Consider the following 15,563-nt stretch of genomic DNA (forward strand, 5'->3'; position numbering starts at 1 on the left):
TATAGTATGGACTATCCAAATTTTTCTCTAGTTATCCTGCTCCTAATATGTGCCATCCCACTGACGGTCAAGTGTCCTGGAAACACCTTTGAGACCAGAATTATGTAAGTTGTGTCTGCATACATAGAAAGAAAACTGATAGCCACAAGTCACTGAGAATGTCCTGGACTCAAGACCATGAGCATGCCCTGAGAATGCTCTACCACATGAGCCCCTGAAATCTGTTCAAAGTCAATGGTGCAAAAATATCCCCAGTGAATCTTGAACAACTTCCATGTTGAGAAACAGAGCCATTTGATACCCAATAGGCCAAAGCAAAGGATAATGTTCAAAAGTACTCATTTCTTGGAGGAAGATCCGATCACTTACTTCAGGGAACTACAGTTCTTCCACATTGTTCTTTTATATTTTGCTTTCTTTTCACTCACTCTCACTCATCAGAAATCATCAAATCCAGTTAAATATTATGGAAAGAAATCCAAGAACCAGACTTGTCTGAGAGAGTTGAAGAGTGATCAGAGGAGACTGTATGGAACAGGTAGGGTTCCATAGAAGCATTTATTTTAGAATTTCATGTAGGTGAAGGAGGGGTGAAGGAAGACATTCTTAGTGGATAATAGCAAAATGAACAATTCATAAAGACAGGAATTGCTGTGGAGTACTCAAGGAACAGTTTCACTGGGTCCCACCCAGATCTATGTTGGGGATAATGAGCTCAGTTGGGGTCAGATAGGAAAGGTTCTTAAATATTAGCCTAAGTGGGTTGGAATCTTTCCACAGCAATGAAAAGTCATGAAAGTTTCATTGAGATCATGAAAACCACATTTCGGGAAGGTTTATCTGATGACGTGCAGGAGAGATTTGGCAATACAGGATGAGTTGTAGAAAACTAGAAAATGGGAAGTATCAATATGTTGTAGGCCAAACTCTGCCTTTAGTTCCATATAGGTGATTTGATCTCAAAAGGAGAAGCCCAACAGAGGAAAAATGAATGGCTTCCCTCATCCAATCTCGCTATCTCTGCAGTCCCCAGGGCCGATACAGTGACATCTGCTAGAACAACACCCCTGGGAGAATCCCAAGTCAAGCTCTACACTCCTCCCCTCTTATTTACTTACTGAAGACACACGGGCTAGATAAGGAGAGGCCTTTCCTTTGAAGGGAACTGGATTCTCCTTGGCAGATAAGGGAGCTTTAAGATCGGTAAGTCTCCACCTGGGACAGGGCCAACTGAATAGATCTGAATTGCCCTGGGTGAAAGGCCTCAGTCTATAGGGGCTCCTTATTGAAGCTACTGATCTTCCTGTGTATTCTTCATTTGATTCCAGTCCTGTTTTCTGACACCTGCCTATGCAGGGCTAGGTCCATAATGCTGCCTAATGCCAGATCAGACCTGCCAATCTCATTCCCTGCATGGCTGACCTAACCCTCTCTCCACCGAGACCTATGCTGACTTCAGCTTGCTTGACCTTAGTCTCTCCAGCACTGCTGGTGTCTAGCTGCCATCATGACCCTGACCCACCTTCCCATAGGGATGCTGTCACCTAAAGAAGCCAGAGAGGGGTTGCAGCCAGCCAGTCATAAGGTGGTGAGGGTCTGAAACACATCAAGAACAGGGCAAGAAAATAGAAAGCCATCAGATAAAGCACGCCTGATTTCTCCTATCAAATCATAGAGAGAGGGCTGTAGGCCAATTGACTCCACAATGTACAGATCATTTCCATACATTTGTAGTGCTCAGAAACATGTCAATGAAATTAAATCTCAAATCTCAATCTCTTTATGGCAGTGATACTGAGTCCCGAGGCCTTGGCTCTCAGTAATTATCTACAAAGAGACACAATGAAAAAGAGACTGCTTTACTTCTCTTCCTTCGAAGTGATTTAAATGGAGTCACTGAAGAAAAACTTAGGATACTGGCTCTCAAGAATTATTTATGACAAAATCCAGGTCAATTTAATTTCTTTCCTATAATACATACTTAAATTTTTTTGTCATCATCTGTTTTGTAAAATATTTACATTCTAAATGAAAATGAGAGATGGTAAAAAAAAAAAATAGAGAAATGGAATTGTTAACAAAATGCAATACAAGATAACACAGTTACGGAGGGACTTTGCTATGGGCAACCACCTATACAAAATACTACAATATATAAACAGCCTTCTGGGGGATCCCTGGGTGGCTCAGCAGTTTAGCACCTGCCTTCAGCCCAGGGCATGATCCTGAGGTCCTGGGATCAAGTCCCACATCAGGCTCCCTGCATGGAGCCTGCTTCTCCCTCTGCCTATGTCTCCACCTCTCTCTCTGTGTGTCTCTCATGAATAAATAAATAAAATCTTTAAAAAAAAACAGATATTAAGTATGTCCTATATACCAGGGACTTATTAAAGTGTAATATCGAGGGAATTTTTAAAAAATATTTTCTTCACTAGTAAGACAATCTCTTGTGATAAGTGCAATAAACACAAAATGTTATAAAAACACACAGATATAGCACTTAATTCAAAAGCAGAGTCAGGGCAGACTTCCCAGAAGCAGTGACTCCCACGCTGTGATGCTGAGGTTGAGTGGGAATTGACAGGACAGGTCAGTAGACCCTGCAAGAGAAGGCAGCCACAGGTGCAAAGGCACAGCGCTGTGATGGTGCTTGAGACACACGGGGAACTGGAGATATTCCATCTCATGGGGGCACAGAGCTCGAGGAAGGAAATAGTAAGAGAGGGATAGAGGACAAAGTAGACAAGAACTGGGCCACAGAAGACTTTGCTCACTGCGTTAAGGATTTGAATTTTATCAGGAAGGCAATGCAAAACCATGAAGGGATTTTAGAGAGAACTGACATTGGACGTGCTCTGAGAACCACTCATGTTTGCTTTGGAACTGAGGGTAGAGTGGGGTGGCAGCCCTTCCCATAAACTTCTGGAAATTATTGAGAATCTTAATGTTTCAATTTCTCAGTCCAGGAAAAAAAAACATAATTTCTCCTACTCTTCTTCTATTTCATAAACAATTTCCTACTTGAGATATACCTATTTTTAATAGCTTTTATCACAAAACATTATCCACAGCTTTTTGAAATGTCCAAATATTGTCCCCTAGCATCTAAGCTCCCTCAAAGTCCTCTAATAAATTATTCAGATAGAATGCTTCCTGACCAAATCCAAGGATTCCTTTCACAGAGCCTCTGAAATGCAGCCAATGTGACTAAATTTCTAGTACATACAGTGACTCGGTAGTAGTTCTTTTATAGAAAGGAAGCTTGTGTAAAACAAAGTGAGATTTTAGTCTAAATGGAGCTTATTCATTGTCATTATCCAAAGCTTCCCAAATTATTTCCCATATTAATATTTTCACAGAAGCATTTCTAGAACCTTCCTGCGTCTTAAGTTTCAGGTCACATTTGACTGGGATTAGAAAAGCACCATTCCCCACAGAGCTCTGCTCCAAGCCTGGGGTAATGTCTACCAAGCCATGTCTCGCATGGCTACTGCTCACAGCACCCCGCACCACCACCCCCCCACCGCAACCTCCCTTGGCTCACCTCAGCATCTCCCCTCAGCCCCTCAACCACCAGCACTCACTCATCTACTATCAACACAGCAGCCAGGGGAACCTCTAAAATCACTGAGCTGAATTATACTCATCCTTTGCTCAAAACCCTCCAATGGCTCCCTCTTTCATCCAGAGAAAAGCCAAAGTCCTCAATGGCCTACAGTGCCCTACAGACATTCCTTCCTAGCTCCTTCACCTTCACACTCTATGACATGACTCCTTGCTCACTCCACTCTGCTCCCTCTGACTGCTCTTCATTCAAAACTCCTGGGACACTGCTTCCCTAGGACCTTTGCCCTGGCTGTTCTCTCTGCCAGGAATGCAGACACACTTAGGGCTCACCCTACATCTCCCCATGACTGTCACCATCTCAGTGGAATCTCCCCTGCCCACTATTTATAACAGGTATGTACCACTCTTGCCCTGAAATCCCAAAGCCCCCGACACTGCTCTATTTTTTATAACACTCATTTACTGATTTATTGTATTTGCTGATTGTTTGTCTCCTCACACTAGAATATAAAGTCAGTGAGAAAAGGGCTTTTTCTTCCATGTTTTGGTGTTTGGTTCTGGTGCCTGGAACCATGCCTGGCACCACATAAGCACTCAATAAATATTCATTGAATGAATGTGATGCATAGTAAGTGGATTCGTAATTGTCAGCAAGAGTTTTCTGTGTTCAGGTCTCATCCAGAAAGAAAAATTTAAGACCACAGTAATAGTGGCTAGGCAGGCTAAGGGGTTGTTTTCCAAAACTAAGCACCAATAGTGCATAGCAGGGTCCTCATCCACGACCACATAGCAGATCTCGAGAACTACCTCCCATTCTTCCTTTCAACCATTCATTCATTCATTTCTCATGCATGCATTTTCAGAAGTCTTGGAATAAAAAAGACTTTTAAGTATTACACACTTTACTGTTGATATTTACTCACACACAACTTGAAAAAATAAAACACATTAACTTCCTTTTGTGCTAGGGACCATGCTGGGTGCTACAGAGGGCTTTTTGAAGATGAAAAGATCTGGTTCTGGTGCTCAGGGAAAACCCAGCCTGGGTGCACGGAAGACCGGAAAGTGATTACATCTGACAAGGAGTGAGCAAAGGGCCATCTTCCCAGAGAAGGAACATTCAGTCTCAGTCTTGAGCGTGAGAAGGAGCTCGGCAAGTGGAATATAAGAGGAGAAAATTTCAGAGGAAAGAGAAAGCATTAAGGCCTTAGAGGCCATAAAGAGGCAGAAATCTATGTTGAAGTTTTCTTAGCCACCTATGTTTTTTTTCAATGGAAGTTATTGACTTTCGAAAACTCTAAAGAAATGAACAAACGTAAGGAATATTATAGTTACTTTTATTCTTTGGAAGCTTGATTTGTACAATATGTATTTCATTCCAGAGATATAAAAAAGATAAGCAGGATATTAGAGGTATTTTCCCTTTGGTTGACCATGGAGAAACTTAGTCCCATTTTTTCCTACTATTCCCTTCCTCTACATTAGTTCTCAATGTTGGTACGTTCTAGATTCTTCTGAGAATCAACAAAAGTTGTAGACAGTCTCTCAGAAAATTGTATATATGTACTATTGGTCAGAGTTCCCAGCAAAGAACAGAATCCACTCAGGAATTATAGTTGTTATCTCTACACCCAACACAGCATGAGAAGACGTAGTAGAAGGAGAGGAGGAGGCGAAAAAGAATAGAAAATCGGTGGATAGGAAGCAAGCACACATGTGAACGTATTCATGGGTTCTAGGCTCAAAACTTCCCCATGGAAATAGAGCCCATAAAACATCAAGCCAAGCACAAGAGAGAAGATGGGTAGTACTGTGCACTGAGCGCCAAAGAAAAAACAGAATGTGCCTATTTTCTCATTTAATCTTTCCAATTCACAGGCCACCCTGCAAAGGCTGAATCGTAAAACTGGCATGAGACTTCAAGTTTAGAGGATACAGTCGTGTGACTTGATCTTCAATTTCCTCATCTGCAAAATGGGTATAAAAACAAAATCCTATCCTAGTATTGCTGTGAAAATCAGAATAGATAGTATATGTGGAAAAATCCATATGCTCTCAGTGCTTATAAATGATGGCTACTATTATTATTATTATTATTATTATTATTATTATTATGTCTGATTCAATATAGAGATCAGCCTTAAGGATTGATAGTTAACTTCTATGACTTCCTTAAAAGGAAAAGCTCTTACCTACTGAAGTGCTCTAATCAATTAATAATAAACTGTGCCGAATGAAATCAGCTGCTTCAATATAAGCTCCCTAAATACCATCTGATTGATCAAGTAGCAGTTCCACTAAAAAAGATCCATCAAACCCAAGTGAGTCAGCACTGTTATTATCATATCGAACAGGTATATAGGGAATGCCAGATGGGCCAGAAATATCACTCAAAGGAAACAAGCATGGAAGCTCACATTCAGCTTTCCTACTAGAAATGCACCGTAAACTCGAGAGATCCCACCAGAACTCACGTCCTCCCCTCTGCCCAAATGTCCCCCTTGCCTCTTTGTGTTGTCACCACTCCCAGTGTCATGTCCACCTGGTTGGTTTCCACCTCTACTTCCTCTCCTCCAGCACACAGGCTCAGCAAGTAGCAAATGCTATTACTTCAACTCCTGGTTCTGTCCTTTCAATCCAGCGACACTGTTTCTGTCTCGACCACATTCATCTCTTGGAGAAATGATGCCAGCATCTTCCCTGATGCGAGTTCTTTATATTGGGAGCAGGCACATTAGATTCAGCTTTTTAGCTTGTTGCTCAAATCTGCTATGACCACACCAGTGTTTATATTGTATGATCCAGCAGTTACGGAGAGGAGTGTGCTGCAAATCTCCCACCATGATGCTGGATTTGTCACTCTTGCCTTGTAATTATGTCAGTTTTCACTGTTGAAATATAAGCTGCATTATTAGGTGATTTACAACTTGAGAGTTGTTAAATTCTTGTATTTTCCTCCTGAATTGTTCCTTTCATCAAAATGTAATAATCCTCTTTAGCCTTAACAATGGTTTTTGCCGTAAGCCCATGTTGCTTGCTATTAATATAGTTAACCTAGCTTTCTTTTGGTGAGTATTTAGCTAGTATATGTCTCTGTATCCTTTAATTTCTATTGTTGTGTCCTTATAGTGATATATGTGCCTTGTAAATTATATACAGCTAGCTCAATGTTTTATTTTTGCCTTTTGGCTGTAAAGGATTTTTTTAAGATTTGTTTATTTTAGAGAGAGAATGAGTGAGTGAGTGGGGAGGAGCAGTGGGGAGAGAGAGAGAGAGAGAGAAAGAGAGGATCCAGCAGACTCCCCAGTCAGCTGAGCCTGATGTAGGGGCTCGATCTCATAACCCTGAGATCATGACCTGAGCTGAAACCAAGAGTTGGAAGCTCATCTGACTGCACCACCCAGGTGCCCCTCCTCACCATTCTCTCTTTCACTCTTCACTCCTTCCTTCTCGGTTCCACTTCCTTCTTCCTGTAGTAAATTTATGCCAATGTTTTTTTTTAAGATTTTATTTATTTATTCATGAGAGACACAGAGAGAGAGAGAGAGAGAGAGAGAGAGAGAGAGGCAGAGACACAAGCAGAGGGAGAAGCAGGCTCCATGCAGGGAGCCCGTCGTGGGATTAGATCCCGGGTCTCCAGGATCACGCCCTGGGCTGAAGGCGGCGCTAAACCGCTGAGCCACCCAGGCTGCCCTATGCCAATGTTTTTAATCTAGAGTTTTATGGGTAGTGAACTACTCAGTCTTTCTTTGCCTGTGAATGTCTTTATTTTGCTCTGCCCCTTGAGTATAGTTATCTGGGTACAGAGTTATTGCTAACTATTATTTTCCCTCAGCACTTTGAAAATACTGTTCCATTATATCCTAGTATCTGTTTCTGTTCCTGGTAAGTTCTGTCAGTTTAACAGTTCCTCTTTTGCAGATGAGCTACAGTTTTCTTCTGGTTGCTTTTAAGATCTGTTAGCCATTTGTGTTTTGAAATTTCATCAGGATGTGTTTTGGGGTGGATTTATTTTATTTATTTATTCAGCCCAGTGCACACACTGAATTTCCTTATCTGAAGATACATGTCTTTTAGTCAATTTTTCCAAAGCTTCAGTCTCAAATCTTCAAATATCTCCTTCCCCCATGTTTCTCTTCTTTCACTCTGGAACTTCTACTAGAAATACACTGCACCTTCCAATTCTGTCCTCCACACTTCTCAACTTCCTTTTCACATAATGCCACCTCTTACTCTTTCTGTGCTGCACTTGATCATTTCCTTAGATCAAACTTCTAGTTCACTAATTCTCTCTTCATCTGATCCCTACCTTTCTTTAGCTCTAGTGGGCTTTATCTTACCTACTGAGATTTTTATTTTGATAACTATATTCTTTCATTCCAAGAAATTCTATTTGGTTCTTTGTCAGATATTTCTGGACCATTTTGATAGTATTGTTCTCATTCTGATCATGTGTTTTATGCGTTTAATTTTGGCATAGCTGCCATTGGGTACTCCATGATGGGCATGGAGTCTAAGCCCACTGCTTGTCTTTTTTGTTCACTCATCAGGACATACTGTTTTCTAACAGGTGTGAGTCCTAGTTCCATGCCATAATTTTGTCCTTAACTAAATTCAGTTTCCTAATCTGTAAAATGAGATAAAACACCTGTCCCACAATAGTCCTGCAAGGAGCATATGAGATAATAAGTATAAAGCTCTATGCTCCAAAAACACAACTTTTGTTACTAGCACCCAGCTCTAGATTTCCCCCACTACCTATCACATGGTTTGCTCGGTAAATGTTTGATGTAAAAAAAAAAAAAATGTAGATTAAAAAAACTTTAGAACTTAAAAACAAAAATGTAGATGAGAAAAACTGAAAGCTAAGTCAGTTGTGGTAAATTTTACTCCAAGTGCTAGTTCTTTCTGGGCTATAAATGCCTAACTTATAAATATCTCAAGCATCCATCCATTCATTCATTCTCTATACAAGAACAGCCACTGCTCTAAAGATGAGACAAATAGCAATGAATGATACAAAGTTCCTGCTCTTACAGGATTTGCATTCCAGTGAGGAGGAACTGACAATATATAGATCATCTACCAAACAAAGAAGGAAATAAGGAAGAGAGAGGGAGGAAGAGAGGAAATAGATTATGATTAAGGCTTAGTCAGAGAATCAAACTAAATTGATACATTTTGGAAAGTGGTTGGGTTAAGACTTTAGATTGAATGGACGTATTCTACACTGCCACTGAGCTGAGGTTTGAAGGATAGGAGGAAACTGTTATTCAAAGATTGTCTTATAAATAAGACAAATAGGACAATGGATACAAAGGTTTTTAGGGAGCAAGTCTGTTCCTTCAGAAAGCGCAGAAGCTGGTGTGTCTAGAATTTAGTCCGATTAGGGGATGGATAAGGTCGGGGTCATATCTTGTGGCCAGGGTAAGGAGTCTGGGGTTGATACTACTGGTACTGGGAAGCCCCTGGAGAGTTTTGAGCAAGAAAATGTCCTCATCTGATTTCCATTTCTAAAATATCACACAGGCTGATCAATGTTTGAAATGGGAAACTGTTTAAGGAGATGCACTTGCATACTCTCTGCCTGATGCCCAACCTGCCTAAAACTGCTGTTGCTGCCAGCAGCACTGACCACAGTAGCATCCTGTGTCTACGCGAAAAGCTCTGGTCTCATACCGCCATCTGGTGGCCATCCTAGGGACTGTCTGAGCCTATGGCCTCTGAAGGTACCCTCATCTTCCCAGAAAAACCCCCAGTCTTCTAGCTTCTCAGTCTCTAATCAAATTCTTTCCAGTCCCACTTTTAATAGCATCTGTTATTCAATTTGGTCCTTTTTTGTTTTTACAAATAAAATATCAATAAGATCTCATTATTTTTCATTGTAAGTAAAACCAAGTCTGAACCAGATTAAGAGATTAGGTTATAATCTTATTAGTGAAATTTATTATTAATTGTAATTGGTTTCACGGAAAATGTGAGCATCAAGTTACCCTTCACCTTACAAACAACTAACAAACACCTCTAGAACAAGACCATGGGGTAAATATCATTTGTGATGTTACCTTACTCAAGAGATTGGAAGTCAGCCTCCCGTATATATTTTTAGTTCAGAATGTGGTCCTAGATGTGTAATCATAACATCTGGAACAGCTGGTATGTGCTGAAAGAAGTTCACCATCTTTTTTCTTTCCTTAAGAAAGTAGCAATTTGAAAGATGAGGCTTTGTTTCAAATGGGAAAGCTATTTATAACTGGCAGTTGGCAATTGTTGAAGCTTACTTTATATATATATATATATATATATATATATATATATATATGAAACAAACTGCCTTTTTCAGCAGTATAATGGTCAAATCTGAAAACTCTCAACTTTTTCTTGGCTAATACAAAGCAGCTTTTCTTATATTAATTTAAATATGACACAAAGGCCACCAATCCCCTTTGAGAGGATTTTCCGCTTACAATAATGTAGCTAATTGCAATGATATGAAACCTACTTCACTACACTGATATTTTCTTATCCATCAAATTGAAAGATCTTAAAAGCAATGCTTACTCGCTCAACTTTATTCCGGGAAACTTTGACACATTATAGCAAGTCTGTTAAACATTCATTTTGCTGGGCAGAAAGATCTCCTGCTGCTTTTCTAGGTGGAGTTGAAGCCTTGAATTTTTACGCCAGACATAATTAGATTGACTCTTACTTTGGGGATACTTTCGGGTCCTTCCACATCAAAGTCAGTTCTGGATAAGAAGTTGCAAAATTCCTCTTTCTGGGAAAATTAATTAAAGTGTGATTTCAGTAGCTGTTAGTGTACTATAATGAGACAGGCCTGTTGAAAACCTCTGTGCTCTCAGTAATGATCTTCTTTCCCCCAGCCCGGCCTTATTGCCATATTATCCCAAAGTACCTCCTCTCCTGGGCATAGTCTATACGAAATGAGTTAGGGGTCTTAGCCCTCTTCTTAGCAGAGACTTGTCGCAGAATCTTTCACCACCATCGGCAGCAATTAGCACTAATTGGTACCCTGAGCAGCAGTCGAATGGAAAGGTCAGTGATGGAGTGAGCAAGCAGAACGAATTACCCTCTAGCCTCTGGAATTGAACTTATTGGTTCTGTGTGGAGCTGCTCAGTTCCTGCTACCTTTCCGGGCCTAGGAGGTGGATTAAGGAGGAATTTATTCTCCAAGGTCGTCAAACCAGAGTATTGGGGAAGGTCAGTTCACTGAGTGGGCAAAATAAATCTGCTGAGTTATGACCACTGAATAGCCATAAATAGGTCTCCCCTCTCCACCCTATATTACTTCACCCCTTCCTATCTCTCCCTCTTGCTTTCAGTTTCTTCCTATAATATTATAAATCCAATCAAAGCAAGTGCTCTGTCAGCATTTTCCTCTCCCTTGCCACAGAGCCATGCTGTTTATGCTCATTACTGTGCACCCAGGTCGCTGGGTGGCTGGGAAGAGATGCCGTCATTTGTCGTAGCCTTGCTTTTCAATATATTCATCCTACCTACTTCATGAGAGATGAGGGAGATGAGGTGAAAATAAGTAAAACAAGGCCAGGGCAAAACTTTCTGTCTAAAGAATATTAATTCTACTAAGTGCCTTTGTGTTTGTCATTCGAGTCTCTTTACCACAGCTACATTAAGTCAGCAGTTTGAGAAACCCTTGAGAGCACTGTCAGGGAACAATTAATAATCTTTTCCTCTGCTACAAGAGGCCACCATATGACTTGGCATCACTTACAAGACAACAGAAGGCAAAGGAATGTTGGCATTTTGCCACCTTGTAAAACTGGCTCCTCCCGTTCGCTTAGCTCAGATGCCAGTGCTATTCTGAAGGCTGAGCAGACAGGAATATAGAGAAAGGAGTGAGCATTTGATTAAGAAAATCACAAGTAAACTTGAATATCAGCATATAAGTCAGTGCCCTTCTGTCTTCCTAAGAATGAATCTGAAATTCAATGAAAACTATGCACTTTCCACTTTTACATTACCTAGAAAATACTTATCTGAATTTTTAAGCATTCACTTGGATAAAAGAACCAAGCAATGGTTGACCTAGAAATAATTCGTCCCTGCACAGATGCCTGAGCCCATACGTTAGCCAAACCCAAGAGGAACCTATCAGTATCATTTATAACTAGATCAGTATGTCAACCAGCCCTACCCTCAACTCAGTCAAGTTTGCTGGAATTGAAAGAGTAATCCAAAAATGAAACTGCCAGAAGAAACATGCAAGGAGACAAATTTGTTCCACTTAGCCTTCTTTTCCCTTCCTAGAAACAATCCAAAATGAAGTTAATGAGGTACCTGGTCTAGACATCTTTCTATTCTTAAAGGCTTACAAAACAGCAGACAATAGAAGTGTCCAATACTGTTTCTGCTATGAAAGAGTGGGTATGTAACTGGATGGTCACTTAAAAATCTGGTAAAGGAGTAAATTTTACAGCAACTCCTTGACTTCGTTCCATTTGGCCAAACTGATGCTCTTGGCCAAAGTCCAGAATTAAAGTGCCTGGAGCAAAATGAAAAGTGTGTAACACTAGCTACAGAGGTGACATGCTTTCATGTATTCAATCAACAAACATTTGTTAGCACTTATGGTGTGGCAGACCCTGAGCTAGGCACTTGAGCACAAAGATGAAAAGCAGCAGCTCTGCCTTCCTTTTGCATTCAGTCCAGTTGAGAGAGTAGAGATGGAAATAGTGACAAAGCAGGTGGCGGAGCTATCCTTGGCTGCACCACCAGTTAGAGAGAAAGGGCTGCCAGCTCTGAGGAGTTGATACAGGAGGGATATTTGAGCTGGGCCTTTAGAGAGGGAGCAGGAAATCAAGATGGGAAAGAGAACAGTGTTCTGGGCCAAGAGCAGGCAGACGAGCAAGGAACAGACTGAGAGAGATCACGGTGACCCTAAGAAGAGCAAGTAGCTGGGTGGGTGTCAGGTCCCTGAGGGAAAAAGAACAGGGAAGAGAAGGAAGGAGGCAGAAGAGGAGGAAGAAGGAAAGGAATGTGGTAGAGCTAAGAGAGCGTGCATGGGAAAGTCTGGCCGGGGCCTGTGCACTACCTAGAAACAAGTCTGCACTGACCATAAGCAGCAGGTGCGTGAAAGAGCGAGGTAGGGAAGAGACCTGATCGTATCAGCTGGGGGACAATTCACCCAGTTTGATCAGTGTTCCTTTTGTGTCCATTCATTCCCTCCGTGTCCTTCTGGATGCTCTGAATAAATAAATGTTTGCAGAGAGATACTGTAGAGATACTCTCTACTGCAGAGAGATTTATTTATTGAGAGAGAGAGAGAGCATGTGCATGAGCCTGAGCAGGAGTGAGGGGGAAGATGGAGAGAGAGAGAGAATTCTAAAGCCAACTCTCTGCTGAGCATGGAGCCTGACGCAGGGCTCTATCTCATGACCCTGAGATCATGACCTGAGCCAAAATCAAGGGTCAGATACTCATCTACTGAGCTGGCCAGGCGCCCCTGTAGTAAGATTCTGTTTTTTAAAAACAACACAGTGGAGGAAATTATTCACAGTAGAAGAAAAATAAAGTCAGAGAGAATACTGGCTATTTTAAAGGCAATATTTAGGAGGTAAAATTGATAAGCCTTGATGATTAAATGCCCCATGAGTTAAGAGAGAAAATGGAGTAGAAGAGAATCCTAAGGTTTCTAGAAGGATAATAGGGTGGTTGAAGAAATGCTTACCAGAAGAAGACCAGAACCTCTGTTTTTAACTCCAAAAAAGAGGCACTTGGCCCTCAAAATAATCACAAAATTTCCATCACTATGTTGAACTACATGTTTAAAGGCATGAGCAAGGGGATCCCTGGGTGGCGCAGCGGTTTGGCGCCTGCCTTTGTCCCAGGGCGCGATCCTGGAGACCCGGGCTCGAATCCCACATCGGGCTCCCGGTGCATGGAGCCTGCTTCTCCCTCTGCCTGTGTCTCTGCCTCTCTCTCTCTCTCTCTCTCTGTGACTATCATAAATAAAATAAATAAATAAAAATAAAGGCATGAGCAAATAGCATGTTTCCTATCAGTGCCAGAAAACAGCAAAAAAAAAAAAAAAAAAACCTTTTAACCCAGATGAGCCTCATACAGATCAAGGGAAGTATTATCTTGAAATATAGTTTAGGAAAGGTATAGTTTGTGCTTTCTGTACCTACGGTTTATAAGAAAGCAAATGTGACATTTGGAGTTAAGGACAAAAACGTGTTTCCGTGATAAGACCCCATGTTTGTTCACTCCTAACCTCCTTATTTTAAATGCAATCTCAATTTTATCTCATCTAAGAAGAGTGCATTAGTTTTCCTATTACAGCTGGAGCTCAGAAACCCAGGCAGCCGCCCAAGGCCCAGAAACAATGAACAAGGATGGAGAAGTGAACCACATTTGATGTGCATAGGAGACAGACTACAGAGGCAGCAGGTCTGGGCCCACAGTGCACTCCTCTGCACCCCCACCTTCGGGGATCCAAGCTTGTCCATTATTCATTTTGCCTTTGGCACCCAGAGCACTCACTTGCAAATACTCGACCATGGATGAACACAGCTATGCAAATAGTCCCCTCCTCGTTGGAAATGTACCTGAAAATCACATTTTCCCAAGCTGCCCCTCAGGCATTTTAAATACTCAAAACCAGGTAAATTTTTCAATTGCCTCTGAAGTTAACAAGTACTCCACTGTGCAGTTTTACTCAATCCCCAAAGGAAAAAGCATTTTTTTTAAGTTATTAGCCACTTAAGTAAGGTTTTGCACAATAAGTTATTTCGTTTTGTTTTTAATCTTTATCAAAATTACACAGTTTGGGAATGCCTGGGTGGCTCAGTGGTTGAGCGTCTGTCTTTGGCTCTGAGCGTGATCCCAGAGTTCCGGAATTGAATCCCACATCGGGTTTCCTGTATGGAACCTGCTTCTCCCTCTGCCTCTCTCTCTATGTCTCTCATGAATAAATAAATAAAATCTTAAAAGAAAAAAAAAACTACATGTTTTTACGTTCTATTCCTACTCTTTCTTTTCTTCACAATCCCAGGAAGTTAAGGATAAAATGAGTGTTAACAATGTTCATGTTACAAATGTACACACAGGGAAGTCAGAAAACATTTTAATAAGGTTCCGAAAGTCATTATAATTCATCCATGCTGCTCTCATCCAAAATCATATATCCTTGTCCTGTTTTCTAAATATATAGCTTACTGAGGAATGCATAATTGCGGGTAAATCCCTGTTTGCAAAGGAAATCTTTAGTTTTATTTTTGTTGACTTAAATTTGTAATTCAAATAAACCGAACTACTAAATTGTTTTACCTCTACTCACAGTGAAGAGCGTAATCTTTCTGATTGTATGTCTTGGTAACACCTATCAGGACAATTGATCAAATACACTATTCATAATATACTCTGGCCTCCGCAAAGCTATGTTCTTCTTTTCTATCCAATTTACTCTCTGAAATATACCAAAGATGATCTGAAATATGAGCGAATTTTAATCCCATATGAATTGTGCCTGGCATTTGTATTTTGCCTTCATTTTCACGAGGAGCTTTTCTGATGAACTCTCTTACAGAGACTTTGAAGAAAACAGAAACGACAGGTACCAAACTGAGCAGCCTGCAGAGAGCCACTCTAACAGAAGACCCTACATGCCGTCTTCCCAACTCAGTTCTGCCTGGACAGGATTTGTTAGTAGCAAACAATTTGCTCTTTGTGAGCCCTGCGTGAAACATTTTAAGGATCTAGCTCCCAAGACAACAAATTACCTGGCATCGAATCACAGCTACCTGGTTGTATTGCTGCTGGTCTATTAAAATTCCAAATCAGCTTATTACTGTCTTTACATATCTCTTCAGTGAACAAAAACAAGAATCCTAACAACACTGTCTCTTTAAGTCAATAGCAAAGCTGGAAACCATCAAAACAATAAGGCACAAAAACCTGGAGAATTCATTTTAAGTTGCTATCAAAGGAAGCGAAAACAAAAACTGTGGAGGTCA

General features: G+C 40.9%; 1 long non-coding RNA gene across 1 annotated transcript; it reads left to right on the forward strand.

Annotated features, from left to right (window-relative positions):
* The first annotated feature begins 406 nt into the window (after positions 1-406).
* On the forward strand, positions 407-15,335 carry LOC121477146. The gene is made up of 3 exons (XR_005984110.1): positions 407-538; positions 5,446-5,545; positions 15,137-15,335. It is a non-coding gene; the product is annotated as an uncharacterized LOC121477146 (long non-coding RNA).
* The last annotated feature ends 228 nt before the right edge of the window (positions 15,336-15,563 follow it).

This window comes from Vulpes lagopus, chromosome 16 (genome assembly GCF_018345385.1).
Source record: "Vulpes lagopus strain Blue_001 chromosome 16, ASM1834538v1, whole genome shotgun sequence".
Classification (NCBI taxonomy): domain Eukaryota; kingdom Metazoa; phylum Chordata; class Mammalia; order Carnivora; family Canidae; genus Vulpes; species Vulpes lagopus.